At 39.6% G+C, this 14,408-nt stretch overlaps 1 protein-coding gene across 1 annotated transcript in view; it reads left to right on the top strand.

The window, feature by feature from the left end:
- Positions 1-14,408, top strand: part of LOC147149956 (CUB and sushi domain-containing protein 1-like) — a 434,959-nt gene that overhangs the window by 137,463 nt on the left and 283,088 nt on the right. The gene's annotated exons all lie outside the window — the stretch shown is intronic.

Below are 14,408 nucleotides of genomic sequence, written 5' to 3'. Positions count from 1 at the left end.
CAAAGAAATAGGCTTGACCAGTCATGTGCTCCTATTGGCTCAGCTCAACAGCGCAAAGTATCATGGTTAATGTGGTTTTCACGATGTGTTTAGCTGAAGCGGGCTGAGGAGGTGTTGATAAAATATTTGCTGGTATGATTTATTGGACCTTTTATTGGTTAGAACATAGTTTTGTTCATGTGAGCAAAAAACTGTTTAAATTCTGTTTACTTTGGTTGTGTGGGTGTTTGTATGGTTTCTGTAGAACACGAAATACAAATACAAATTAAATGAATATCAGCAGTTGCATGTAAATGTCTCTACACCAGGGGGTGCCCATTAGGTCGATCGCAAAGGCATTGTGGGTAGATTGCCAGCCGATCATCCGTCCTCACTACTGTATTGCTACGTTCTAATATAATCTCCTTGGTTGTTTCTTTTTCTGTGTTTACTGAGATGCTTAAATTTGGAGTGTTGTCTCTGATGTGTTGTGGGAGGCAAGGGGTGGAGTCAGGCAAAGCGGAGGTCGCAACAACGGACACCGTTCCCCACCAGACGATGGCACGTCGCGGTGACATGTATGTGAGCCGTCTCGGCCAATGATTGATTGCAAAGCTACACTAGGGCGTGTGTCCATAAACAACGTGTTCTTTAATTCACATTAGTTCTCATTATTTTTTTTTGTAATCAGAAGATTAATGCGCTGTAGCTCACGGTTGACTTTTGTTTACATAGCTCACGGGAGAAATGTCACGTGCGCCAGTCAGCCAATCATCAGTGTATTTCTTCAGATGTGTCAAATTATCACGTGGGTTTCCCAGCCAATCAGGTGCCGTATTGTAAATACAGGTGCCCAGCTAAGCTAATTTTTGATGGATGGCCAGGCCTGCTTTGAACTGTCGCATTTGTATTGATAATAGTGTGAACACACGATAGGTGTCCTGGCTGATGCTTTTTTTTTTTTTTTTTTAACAATGTACCCTCACATTGATGTTGTCCTTAAGTTAATTTCTTGTTCATTGAGATTTCAATTTGACTTCTTCTGTATATATGATAAACAAGCCACAAAGATATGCCAGTGTTGTCATCATTAACATGATCAGGCCAGAATGCCAAACAAGTTAAAAGGCATTGCTGAACTGGCAGCAATGGTATTTGGTGATTTGTTGCAGTGCGGTAAGGGTCGTTACAACAGCGTCCACAGAGTTGGCTCGCTGTTGGGAGCTTATTCATCACAGAGTTTGTGTGTAGGAGGGATGAGCTGGGAAGGCACATACTGTTGTGTTTGAGCTTGCTGGTGCAGTTTTGGATCACAGTGTTATTTTTTTGTTAAAACGTTATATCCAGCAGCTTTATTATGTCTCTGAGTGAGAAGAATACCTATTTAGTGGTTTGCCCAGAGGAGGAGAAAAGGACTGCTGACTTTACTGAGCTTCTAGAAAATACGCATTTTTCCACACAGACTGTATCAGCTGGCTGATGATTCAGATGATAGTGTAGCAAATTCTTCGCTCGCTTACCAAGATATTCTGGCAATCAGTATTGGGCATATTACTTTAAAAAAGTAATTAGTTATGGTTACAAGTTACTTCTTCCGAATATTAATTGAGTTACTAATGAAGTTACTGCTTTGAAAAAGTAATTGCTTGTTAGGTAGTGCAATTTGTATGTTATTGCACAATACGAGTGAGCTCTTTAAACAACACTTAAACATTCAGTAACAAACATGTTAAGCTGCACTCATTTACTGCTATTTAGCGTCTGTTTGATGCTCGTGACGATCTGAAGAATGGAAGCAGTCAAGTCTATTATTGCCTGCACAAAGGTAAGACAATGATGTAACCGTGCTCACGCACCACCGAGCATTCGCTCACGTGCATTAATGCATGAACTTCCTGCAGTTGTTTAAATACCTTTGTATGCTTGTGCTCTCCATCACAAGGAAGTCATCGTTCCCCATGCCATGCACAGTCATGGTTACCATAAAACAAAATTCACAGCTATCCGGAACCAACACACAACACATGCCATTAACTTGACTTGCACTGATCTTCATTTCCTGGCTGACAGCCAATCAGAGTGATTGTCGCCGACACCACTTTGCAAACTGACATTGGTGGCTTATACATTCTATTAATAACTAAAAAGCACCATGACTCAAAAATCAATACATTTGCCACAATTCGAAACACTGCTTTTTAATGTAGGTTTGTTCCCATTTCCAACATGAATTTGATGAACATGATTCTTGCATTCCACTTTATGAAGCCATGACTGAGGACTTGCACAACAAACAACGACCTCGTTGCCATGTTTTCTATAGTGTGAAGGCAATCACTTTGTTAGGCTCTGAATAAGTGTAAGAATCAATTTAACATTCAAGTGTGGTTGAACAGCTGACACCGTGACTACGTTCTAACGCATGTTACATCTTCAGCAAGGGTGGGCAACGGCGTTAAACCAATAAGAGATGTCATTCATTTCCAACAAAGTTATCGCCGTTGGTAACGCTGTTATACTTACACTTAAAAAGTACATAGTTACATAACAGTAATACATAGGGCAAAAACAATCCATCAACCTCTAATTATTATAAATTAGGAAACAAATTACCAATTGGAAATAATTTAAATAGAAATAGTTTGACAGTCAAACAGTTGTCATCGGAAAACCATTATTAACTCTACAGTTTTAAGTAGCATGTTATGTTAACATTGTTGTAAAAAAAAAAAAAATGCATTACATGTACCGCTTCTGGTCACTTTAAAAATGGTGCGATGATTATACCCATCATCTGCACAACCGTCAAAGTAATGTAAGTACCGCACCACTGATCACTTTATCTCTGCTATTACGACTCTCCACATTGTGGCACAGCTGTCTTGAGACTTGTAAGTCATGTCTTTGTTTATCGTAGTTGCTTGTTACTGCAATAATAGTGCGCCATACTACCGGAGACAAATTCCATGTGTGTTTTACATACTTGGCCAATAAAGGTGATCCCGATTCTGAAACAAGTGTAAAAGTAAACGATCAAATCTTAATAGTGAAATGTTAAAAACCATGAAAACATTTGGTCTTATATGTTGATGTCAAATGGTCACAAACCCGCAAAGTCAGACAAATCGGGTATTCCTTAGATCCTTGTTGAACTGAGGTTGACATCTTGTGTGACTCCAATTAATAAAAAGCTGTTTAACTGGAAAACCTTTGTTGAATTCCTCAGGGGTTTTTAAGTTTAGACTCCGTTTCAACCACCTCCACAAAGTTTTCTTTTACACTTTTGTTGTTGTTTTTCGTTAGATTGCGAACTAACAGAGAGAAATGCATAGAAACGCTTCCTCCATCATGTTTTGCACCTGACATTGGAAGTGGTTTTTAATTAGGCATAAATGCATGTTACATATCATAATGATTAATTGTAATTACACTAATAAAGTATGAAAAACAAAAACAATCACAACAATGCGTGTAATTTTGTGTGTGTGTCGTGAAGCTTGTTGGCGCAATCATTTCTCCGCACGCAGGCCTCACACAAGGTGACTTGACAGCTGTGCCAACAGCCTCCAGTGAAGTCCAGCTGTGTCGAGACAACAGGAGAATGAAGTGTACCAGCAGCTCACTTGTGCTTGGCCCCTCACAGCAATTTTCCAATCCCTCACAGCTGATGCCCTTTTCTTTAACTCCACTTTATTTCCTCTAACCATTGAAAGTAGCACTTCCATTCTGATCATGATAATTAATTACTGATGTTGCTTATTTAACACTTCTAGCTTCAACGTGTCACTGTTTGAAATAATAGCCTGTTGCTTCAAGCATACTTTACATCTAAATGTATAAAGAAGTTGTAGGCAACTATAAATGCAATTTCCACGCAAAGGGAAATTTAAGCTATTTAAACGTTTAACCGTTTTTTTTTTTGTTTTTTGTTTTTTCTGATGACGATGATTAAAACTGGATTGACACATGGTTAAATTGACACAATTGAGGTTTCTTTTCCTCTCGTATCTCATTTCTGACATGGATTATGGTAGCGTTCACAATGAAGCATGGCCTTTTTCAAATATGGATAAAAAACTGTTAAGAATCAGATGTCTGCTGAATTGGCATCAGAGCATCTTATTAACAAACTGATGATGGTCATGACAACTGCAAACACAAAATGTATTCTTAGAATAACGCTGTGTCATTGGTCAGTTTTTGTTGATTATGGTGGTGCTATGTAGATAAAAGTTAACCGCATTTCTCATGCGCGCCATCGCGTGTTGTCGTAAAATCCTGAGCTCTCGCTGTCCTGCAAGTTGGACTTAATTACATTTGTATTTCCAGTGGCTGTGTGAAAGATGAATAGCGTTGAGATAATGAATCTAATTTTGTTCAAACAACACTTTTGTTTTTTTGTTTGTTTTGGGGCTTCTGCCATGACACCAGTAATAGCGCGGAGAGTTCGAAATGACTTCTGTCCTTATAGCGAAAGGAGGAAGTGAAGTATGCCATAAAGCAATTCAGGACATTTATATATATATTTTTTTGTGTGGCAGGGTTACTTCCTCCCTCCTTCAATTTGCTAATTACCGGTAAAAATGATACAGACCCCCTCAGGACATGACAAAAGTCCCATTCAACTACTTGTAAATCAATGTTTCATCAAGAGAGTTGTGGAATTTTTTTATTAAGGTCGAATACTTGCCCAGTGTTGCTTTAACATTGACATCCGTAACAATGAACTGTCACGTCTGTACCGTTGTAACGTGAGGATCCCGCGCAAAAACTCACCAGTTGGGAATCACGGTTACAGATCATGTTGCAACTTCTTTTCATATCTTATCACATTTCAGATTTGGCACTGATCTAAATGAAACTGCCCCCATAGCAATGAAGATCCCGGATTATTGCCATTTGATCACTGATTTTACAAGGGACAAAGATTGAAGCCTTTGTGGAGGTCTGTTCACTCTGGCTGCTTCTGTTTAATGGGTGTGAGTGGAATCAATGGTGGTCTGTTGTGCGGCCTAAAACCTGCCTTCTCTCAAAACTGACATGAGCCTATCGTTTGTGTTCACATGGTCATTTGGAGGAAAGCAATCGGAGCTTGAATGCCTTCTTTTGTTCTCAAAGAGTCCGGCTATATCTTTCTCTTGCAGACAGCCGTTCAACTGCCCTCAAACCTTATGTGGGGAAATTTTGCAATCTCGTAGGAAAGACGGGCTGACCTGACATCTGAGGCTTCTCCTCGGCGGCCCCAGCTGTGCATCAGCAGTAGTAAATCTCCTTCATCCCACTCACACTGATGAAAGATGGCAACAGTGTACACATCTTTATTTCTTATTTTTTTTGAAACAGAAAAGCTTCTTCACCACAATAGCCAAGATCCGCCCCCTCCTTGAAGTTAAAAAATGACTAGCCGCACAGTAGCCTTAAATTCCAAATTCCCGTTGAAGGACTTTTAACTTCTGTATTGAGAAATGAAGACTTGATGTGAATCTTTGATTTATCGGAACCCGGCGTGTAAGGGTAGGTAGCGGCATTTTTTTAATGTATGCTGAGGAAGATGTTTAAAGGTTTCTGTTCAATTGCCACTCTGCAGCTTGTCGCCACTGAAATCAAATGCATTTGAGTGAAATCCAGCTGACCACAGACACTTTTTACTGCCACCATCTCTCATACTTGCCCACTGTGAATTATCGAAAGAGCATCTTTAAGCGGCGACAAAGGTTTTTCTCAGGTCTTTTGAAAATGGCGTTTATTGCTGAAGAATGCATGTATTTTCTGCGCTAGTTAAATATTTAGGGACATTGATATTGATTTTATTAGCTATTAGTGTGCTTGATAATCATGTTATACTGCTACACTGCCTTGTAATATGGAGAGAATAGCGTTGGATCACACACTTCTGTGATCGTTAATGTTGTCGGGACACATCTAGTTAATGTATCTTAGCGCTTACACGGATGCTAACAGTACTGTACAGTTGTGTATACTGGATTACTGAAGGCTGACTGCTTTGAGTATGGGTGGGGGCTAGTGGTATAGGAGCAGCCCTAGACAAACAATAGGTTTTCCTTGTTTAAACTCATGGATGAGCAACTGGCAGATGCGGCCCGTGCCCACACTCCAAGTGACCCTCGATTCATTTTTTTAAAAGAAAATACTGGAATATTTGGAGTACTTGTGTTCACCACTAGACGGCAGACATCGCTTTAGACCGTCTCCAACCAGAGGAGAAGAGGAGGGAGGCGAGAAGCCAGGACCAAATGAGGTCAAGAAATTGTCTGTCATTCAGGTAAAACAGGAGGCCGATTATATGTTCACCAAAATTGAAACACAAACCTACCTGCCTTGTTTTCTTAAAGATGCTATCAGCCATGAAACATTTCAAATGAAGTCGCCACAAAATAACAATCTCAAAAGAACACAAACAATAGCGTTGTTGTTTTTTTTTAACATGAAAGGTTGACAGTTCATTTCAAGTGCATGAGAAGTGAGATATTTGTGTCCTCCAAAACCATGGATGTATTCAATGGATTGTGTTTTTTTCTGAGTTGATGCCCCCATATCTCAGCAATATGCCCAGGGGGGCTGTGGATGCCTCTTCTGTACATTGCTTCAATAACATTTTGGGGATTTTCTTGTTGCCTTCCTTTTTTCGGTCCTTGGGGAGTGTCTTTGTTTGGCGAAGATAGAACATTGCAAAGTAAAGACATAGACAGTGAGTATGTGTGAGGGAAAATTGCTTGTCTTTTTGCATGTCTGATTACAATCCCAGATTAACCTGTCAAAGATATTTTGTGTCAACAACTTCAGAAGTGTGCTTGCATAGTCAAACTTTCACTACCCCATCACTTCTTTCCTTGTGAGTGCAGTGTAAAACCGACGCTTTCCTGTGAAAAATAGGCCAACACTAGATAACCAGGCAATGGAACTAATCCAAGACTACCGCAAGGGAAGCAAAGAGCGACATGAAAAGGGAGCGTGGGGAGGGAAGAAGGTAGGAAGGACGGTTGGGGGTGAGGGTTTGAGGTGAGGAGGGAGGCACCGAAGCACGTCGACAAAGAGACCCGGTACCAACCAAAGACTTAAACACACACATGCACGCACACAGACACGCACAAACACACAAGGGGGATGCTAAAGCTAGTCGAACTAAGTCCCTCTGCAGTTGGTAGTTCTGTCCGTCTGCCTGTGTCGTATTGTGTTCTTGATAATTCTCTAAGCTGCTTCGACTTGTCACCGGCTCATCACAAAGTTGAGCGCAGTTTCCACATTATGTTTAGAGTTGAACCGGATATGGAAAAGTATACATGAATGCTACCAGAGAGACAACTGATCTACATATATGTGCATATGAATGAATTCCTTGAACATATTTCAACATAGGATTGAAATGTAAACCCATGACTTCAAATACCAATCACTCTTAACATCATTTAGAATTGACCAACATGCTTCTGTTGTGTGTGTGTGTGTGTGTGTTGCGTGCATGCGTACATGTGTTGGATGGCTGTTAGCAAGCAAGCTAAAGTGAATGTCTAGTCGCATCATAGTAACGCTCTTAAGGTTACTAAATGCCATGTGCCATAGCGTCAATGACAAGTATGTCTCAAAGTGTTGGGAAGCTGTAGATGATGCTAAAATCAATGTGTGCAGGCATTTATCTTTTTGTATGGCTCTAAAAATGGGAAGACACTAGCAAGGAGGCTAAAATCAATGTGGACCATCATCATTTGCTAGTAAATTGATCCCACCCAACTTTACAGAAATATAGTAGCGTGATGACACACGACAGCAATGGCATCACTATTTGAGGCCCTACTAAAGGTTTCAATATTTTTCTTAGTATTCATGGGCTTTTCAGAAAAACTGTTTAGGGTGAAAATTAGTGTTTTGATATATTGCTTTATTCACAAACTTGTTCGGTAAAATTATTTTTCTGGGGGGGGGGGGGAAGAAATTTGTCAAAAAAAAAAAAAAAGGTTTATCGTCAAGACAGTGGTTCTGCTGTGGGCATAATAGTTTCCTCGGGGACAGAGCAAATCCTATCTTCCAACAATCGTTAGCCATATTTTTTGCTTGCTTATGAAGCCGGCTTGCTTTAAGTTCCATCTTGCAAACTCCAGGTGTGATATGTTCTGCTTGCAAGTTTTCTCACACGTATTGGCATTAGTCATGAGTAAGTTTTATCCGCCGTAAATATGAATCGGCTCACTTAACCTCTCAGTTATATCCTGTGAAATATCCAATTTACTTGTTAGGAATATTTGAGCAAGGAGGCAATCACCAGTGTGAACTAGCATCAGTTGTGAGTATCTAATTTAGGAGTTTTTTTTTTCTTGACGGAAGAGTTATTTAGGATGCGGAGCATAACACACTTGCTTGTTAATTTTTCACGTAGACCCTCTGACACCTAAAAAAAAAATCTGGCGTTATACTGAATGAAAGTGACAAGAGAGGGTCACTGAGGACTGGCTTGGAAGTGTTTCAGCAGGAGTCGACGGTAGGACTGATGAGAATATTTAGGTCAGCAGGCCTCCTACTGCACTAAACACCTGTTAATGCTGAGAGACAGCACTGAGGAGGGATGAAATAAGAGAAAGCAGAGTTAGAGAAGCAAAGGTGAAAAGCAGCCGAGTCACCGTTTTGACACTTCATTTATAGAAAACTGAGGCTGTGCTTCTGCTGAGATTTGCTGAAGTTGTCCCAAACTTGTCTTTTTGACATATTTAATCCTCATTTTGATCCCATAAATTGCCTATTCCACAATGCACACACCCTTGTACACACAACACAAACATACTGCATCGATAAATGTGCCAACTTGATAGCCGATAAGTTTGTCAAAATCAAATTAAATCAAGTCACCCTGAATTTTACTTACTCATGTAACATCTGAGTTACTAATTTAGGTTGCTTAAACTCTGTCAGGCCAACAAATCCTGAGACATGTTCTACATTGGGTCTGTGAGCCCTATACGGTTGCCGCCCACTCAGTTTTAGCTTATAGTAAAGTGATACCGCTAAAGTGGACCAGAATCTGTTTCTTGATGTTGGTTGACTTTAAGTTTGATCTGAATTTAACCATTTGTCCCCATTGAGATAAATCATGCTCGGAATATTTCATCCCAGAGTCAAAAGTGTCACCGTCATATAAATGTTATTAACTGTACAGTTTAACATTATCAGGTGTCATCAACACAGTCTTCAGTAGTCTCCTAAAACAGACAAAAAATGAAAGCAACGCTCTTTAAACTTTATTGATGGATGAGCCAGTTTGCCCGTCAGAAGCCGGCTACATTGTTACTTAATGCTCCTTCTTGTCAAAAACAAAAACAGATGGACTCAAACACACGATACCAGAAGATCCAAATCAAAACGCGTGTGAATAGCAACTGAGAGCCTTTTCAAGCTAATGGTGATGAGAGCAAAAAACAGCAAACACAAAACTTCCCCAAATAAAATGAGTGACAGTCATCATCGCTTACCTTATTGTGGTCACATGATCTACCTAACTATGTATTTTCATGACACTGAAACACCTGCAGGGCAAAAGTACTTGGACACTTTTCTGCTTGGAATGTAATTCCACTTACTTGGTCCTCCTTTTATAAAAAGTGTGGCAATACGTGACAAAAACAAGAGAAAGTGAAAACGGAAATGAAAATGCATACTACACATTTACAGTTACACCTTTGATGCTGAATGAAATTAGGTCTTCCCGACATCATACAGCATGGCAGTTCATTTCATTGCATTCAATATGTAGAACACCATTCCTACATGTGGACAATTTAGACTTGAGGCCTTACGAGGAAACCAATACAAACACAGGGGAACCTGCACAAGAAGGCTCACGGATAAATCGGTGATGACATTATACACCTTTTTTAATTTAACTGCTACAGAGAGGAGTTTGTAAGGCACAGTCACATCCTACAACTTGAATTCAACCCTATTTAATTCGACTTGTTGGGCACAGCAATTGATTTCTGCTTTGCATTTCAAAACCGTATACATCATAGGACGTAATATGCACAGGCATTTACGTACATACCACGCCCCTGGCGCTCTTCTCCGCACTGCTTGACTGGCTGACTAACAGGCTGACTGAATGGCTGCCTGTCATTTTTAGAACATCTGAGCTGGGATTTATCCTCTTTTTTCCCCCTCCCTTTGGGTGTATACATGGTGTGAATATGAAATCAACACACCCTGAAAGTTCAGCTAGAAATATGTTTGTTTCAGCTACATCAAGGTGGAGGAAAAAGTTCATGAAATGATTTTGTTGAAGGTGAGTTTTGAATAAATATTGCTTCACATTTCGACCACCTGAAACAATTTTTTTTTTGACAACATTAGTAAAGATGCAGCATTTTTTGGAGTCTGTGGACAGGGTATGTACAAGCTATCAATAATGGCTTATTAGTGGATCCATTAGGATGAGTACAGGGTGTTATTTTTGCAGCAGCCAATTCTCTCCCATTTGTCATGCTGCTGACGTTATTCCGTTCTTTCTCACCACACAAGAGTGTGCAAACTCACAAGCATGTTCTCCAACAAACTGAGGTTGTTTGTTTGTTTTTTAGATTCCTGCAGAAAAAAAAAAATGCAAATTGTATAAATGTTAGGGAACTGGATTAGTGTATGGTGGGTGTATTGAAATGTCAAATTTGGTTGTGTAGGCCGCTTGTATTGTGAAAAATCTGAACATTCTATTATGTGGTTGACTTGTGTGCGAGTAGGTGTTGAGGTTGGTTTTCAGAGGTTATTATGAGTTTTCCTTCAATAGATGCACATTTGATTCCGGCAAATTGGCCGACCTGTTCTCTCACTAATCTACCAGTGATGTGTGCATGGCAGATCCATATTGAACGCAAAGCTAATATACTGTACAGTAAATACCCCTCCGTCTTAGGGGTTATGATCCAGAACACCTCCTACAATAAGTGAAATCCACGATATAGAAATACATCCATGGCATGTTATCAAAGCATTCATGGCACTTCCTTAAAGATATTTTTAATGTCTTAAAACACACTTTTCAAACTAGTAATCAAGCGCAAGATCAATGAATAACATGACAAACAATGTAAGAATGTGTACTCACGCTGGCGACTATGGCAATTATAAAGCTACCGTACCACAGTACATTCCCATTTCAACGTCAAATTAAAAGGTGTCTTATTTGTAAAAAAAAACAATACAAACTTGTCATGTGTTGAAACTGCACTCTAAAAACAGTTGGGTCAAAAATAACAATTTTGGGGTTAAATTTAACCCAATTACTGTGTTAAAAGGACCGACCCAGACTTGGGTCAATTTGAACCCAAAAATTGGGTTATGCAGTTTTGAGCCACCTTTTAAGGTTAAATGAACACAACATATTGGGTTATTCCATTTTGACCTGAATGAATGAAACAAAATGGTTAAACAATGCAAATAATTGGATTATTCCACTATTTATATATATATATATATATATATATATATATATATATATATATATATATAAATATATAAATAAAAAAGATATATATAAAAGATATATTAACGATAAATAAATAGAATTTTCAGACAAATGAAATGATATTGGATAGTTTGCTGCACAGCCTTGATGATCTATCACGGCACACTAGTTAGTGTGCCACGTTACTCTGGTTTGGAATTCCTGCTGTGGTAGATGGAAATGAGTGATAGATGACTGACAGCTGCCAAATCCGATGGACCGGTCAGGGTGATTTGTCACACGAAACACACCTAGAATGAATATTTCAGCAGGGATCTTCAAACAAACTCATTTTCTAGTTCATCCAAAATTCTGACATGGCAAAAAACCTCAGAGTGATGCGAGCAAAAATTGCCAGCAAATATGAGGCTGCTGACATGGAAGAGAAAAGGAGGGATAAAAATGCAATGTGTGTTAAGTGTAGAGGCGGGGTGTTAGCTTAAAAAAAACATAGCTGTAAGATTGATGTGAGCCTGTAAAGGTATTTACTACTAAGAGCAAATGGAGATTGGATGTTGGCAGGCTGAGGAGATGACATCTTGAACCTTCTCCTGGCTGGGTTACTGGCCTGGGCCATCAGACCTTTACAGCTGCCACTTTAGTGTTAATACAATCACTTCACTGCAGAGCCACTGCTGCGCACATCACATCCAAGGAACTAGTACTGGTCCACTGGGCAATATATCAGATTCTTATGTGCAATCTCTGAATTGGAACACACATTGGGGACTAAAGCTGTGTCCCAAAGAACACGTTTTTCTCTCGCCCTCTCTCTCTCTCTCTCTCTCTCTCTCTCGCTCTTGCCATAATGTTATTTTGATCAGGTAGGATCATTAAATGTCAATCAAAAACACTTCTCAGATCTAACACAAGAGGTCATTTTAGTTGCGTAGTTCTTTCTCAGCTCTGACAAATGATTTCACCACAAACCGTTCCCACCAATGATGGTCTTGAAGTATCCAAACATTTACTCATTGCTTGTGAAAGTTATTTAGGTGTAACTTTTATGTTTTCCCCATCTTAACAAGTTGATGCTCCTTGAAAGATTCCAACTCTGGACACTTCCCTTCAAGCGGAAGTCAACCAAATCATATTTTTTTCAAGAGTATGTTCCCAGCAGGCCCACTAGTTGAAAATGGCATTCTGATTAATTTGGTGTTTGTGGAATATAAGTTAAGCAAAAAAATGCACTTGTTTTTTTGGGGTCGGCCATCTTGTCTTCTGTCGACTGAAAATGACATCACAACTGCTCCCAACGACCAATCACGGCTGACCTGTTCTCTGAATCTGAGCCGTGATTGGTCGTTGTGAGCAGTTGTGATGTCATTTTCAGTCGACAGAAGACAAAATGGCCGCCCCCAAAGATGGCTAAAAACGAGTGCATTTTGCTGCTTAACTTTTATTCCACAAATGCAAAATTAATCAGAATGCCGTGTTTCAACTAGTGGGCGTGCTGGGAATATATTCTTGAAAAAAATATGTTTGGGTTGACTTCCACTTTAAGTGTTGACCATGCAATAGGGAGACATTGTGAAAATATCCAGAGAAGCTACGTTTTCAACGCATTCTAACAGCACTACATAAACATGAAAAATACTCCTTGTAAGAGCTGAATGTTTTTGCTCAAGTGTCAAACAATTTATTACGATGTCACGAGAACAGGGAATGATGGCAGGCTTGGTGCGCGCTGCCAAGAAGACATAGCTACGGAGGTTATTGGGTCTTCCCATTGAGTTACCATGGTGATGATGATATTCTATTGAAACGTAGAATGCCTTTATGATCCTTTTAAATCTAAAGTTATGAAGGAGAGGCTGTGACATGTAGTCAAACAAACACAGGTAGAAGACCAGGCGAGAGCACACACAAAAGCCAAGGGAAACACAGCAGGGAATAACACAGGAAAAAATGAGCAGAGGTGAACTGAGAAACAAATCATTGTTTCAAACAATGATTTGTAAAGTGCTGATTAACTTTTTAACAATGCTGGATAAATGTTCACATGCAGGGAAATTTCTCTGGAGAATATTGAGGTCTGGTGTGAATGTGATAATGTGGTGGTTTTACCTGTGGTCTTCTTTGTACGTGAGTGTGCGTGCATGCGTGTGGAGAGCGAGCGAGAGAGAGATCAAATAGGCCGATCCAGATGACAGCAAGAGCAATTGAAAAATGGCTGATGGAACGAAGATAAATTCCCGTGTAGTGATGGAAAAATAATGAAGTTAGAAAGACCAAGACAACGGATGTTAATAGGATCATTAAAAAACACACAAAAAACACTTTTTTCATGCCCTGAAAAAAAAGGTTGCCTCAGTTATCTTTTTCTCGTTGTATTTATATATCTGTCTTGTCCATCAGCAGAAGTTATTATGACTTTGCTTGTCCATCAGCAGAAGTTATTATGACCATACCTTTGACTCAAATAATATATTATGACAGGCTTGGGGTTCATGTTTAGTTGTGGTTTGAATTAGAATGAGAGACAAATGCAAGGTGTTTTCGATTTGAAGTCTGGAGTTATGATTATTTTCGACAGAAATTGTTTCAACTCAGGCAATGATCTTGATTCGCGTTTGCAGTAAGGTATACTCATATTTCCTCAACACAGCCGCTGCCTTCTCTTTGCTGTCAGTCTCAATATGCAAAGTCCCCCCAAGTCCTAGCAAATATGCACACTAAGATGCTACTGCTCACCCTCTTCAGTCAAGTCCATTTTTAGCAGGGGGTAAGTTCTGTTCTTTCCTGGCAAAGACCACACAGACTCTCGGATGAAACGGATGTCCACGCAGCATAAATGATAGGCCTGTTGCCACAGTAGGAGGGCAACCTCCTAAGTTATTTACACTCCGTGGTTCCGATAATGGATGAATGGATGTATGACTGGAGATATCCACTTCCTGTCCCAAGCCTGTTGCTGTAACTTCAGTAT

This window comes from Filicampus tigris, chromosome 3 (assembly GCF_054856515.1).
Source record: "Filicampus tigris isolate MCC_2025a chromosome 3, RoL_Ftig_1.0, whole genome shotgun sequence".
NCBI lineage: Eukaryota > Metazoa > Chordata > Actinopteri > Syngnathiformes > Syngnathidae > Filicampus > Filicampus tigris.
The sequence above is the reverse complement of the archived record's forward strand: the minus strand, read 5'-3'. Positions and strand labels throughout refer to the sequence as shown.